Source organism: Brassica oleracea, chromosome C7 (assembly GCF_000695525.1).
Source record: "Brassica oleracea var. oleracea cultivar TO1000 chromosome C7, BOL, whole genome shotgun sequence".
NCBI lineage: Eukaryota > Viridiplantae > Streptophyta > Magnoliopsida > Brassicales > Brassicaceae > Brassica > Brassica oleracea.
In genome coordinates, this window is record NC_027754.1 from 22,561,941 (window position 1) to 22,563,395 (window position 1,455).

The window sequence follows — 1,455 nt, forward strand, 5'->3', positions numbered from 1 at the left end:
ATGTCTGGTATGGTTTCTCTTATAATCTCGGATCTGTATTCTATGCAGCATTTTTTTTTCTATCCGAGATTCCTTTATCTTATGGAACACTTGGTCTATCTTGTATAGACTCTATAGCAACTTGATTATGTCTCTTCTAGGACATTCATTTGGTGATAAGCTGGTTAGTCATTTCCCGGGTCAGTGTCTGGCATTTCGATCAATTAGCTAGCTTTATATAATCTTTCTTTGGACGTCTTAAATCATAATGTATAGTCCGAATATCTTTGCCAAGACAATGATGGTTAAAACCATTCGTACTTTTAACATTTTTTATCCAGCTTATAATCTTTTTCCTTTAATATTCGGATTCATTTGTTTCATGCAATCTGTACCTGGCCACTATTTTAATCACCCATGTTTTGGCTCTCGGTCCTTTTTATTTCGTGGAGAAGATCTTATTCTTATATATTCCCAATCCTCTTCTGAGGTTCCATCTTAGACGGCACATGTATGTATGGGGTGGTTTATTCAAAATCTCTTAAGATGGTGTATTTCTGGTTTTATGACCCGTATTCAATCTGAGATGGGAATATCTATGCTCACTTATATGGTCTGATGCATATTATCATATTATCATTCTATACATGTAAAACATAATAATCATTCTATACATGTAAAACATAATGTCTCCAAGCTTATAGACTTTAAAATCTTAGTATTATAGATAATTTTATAGGTAATGGCTTATGTGCGGCCAAGCCTGCACTATGCGTATACAAGTCGTGGCCAAGCCGTGTATAGGTGATGCTCGTGTATAGGTGATGGTCTTTGCAGCCGACCATAACCTTGTCTCTTCGGTTTGCACGAGGCTGGTTATTGCCTTTGCGGCCGAAGGCCGTTGTCTCTCATGGCCTTTATTGTTTGGTCGTTATAGTAGTACACGAAATTGTAGTATTGATCATGGGTTTATCCTCTCTCCCCCTCATGACCATACTATAAGGTCGTGGTGCTTGGGACAATTAAGCCTAATGAGTTTCCATTTGTGTTCATGTTTCGCAACGTGAGATCTTTTACGGGATAACTCTGTGCCTTTTCAATCTTTTCATCAAGTTTAGACTTTAGGATGGCTAATCCTATCATGCCATATAGTGTAAAATTTCGTGGTGTATCTCAATATGGTTACCACATCTCTTGCCTCTTTATCATACTGATCTGTAGCATAGTTTTGATCAGTAGAGATCATAGGTATAGTCTCGACCACTTTCTTTCAAGGTTTTAGGCGTTTTTCTTATTGAAATCTAAAGGAATTTGTTTCCTTCCTTACCCATTGTTTCTACTTGGAAACCATATTATCATAACTCAATGGGTCACATATTATTGGGTGTGTATAATGCCTTTTAGGCAATGCCTCAGCCATAGTTTCTTTACTATGCTTACTATACTCATTCATGATTTCTTACTTGGTTTTATGCC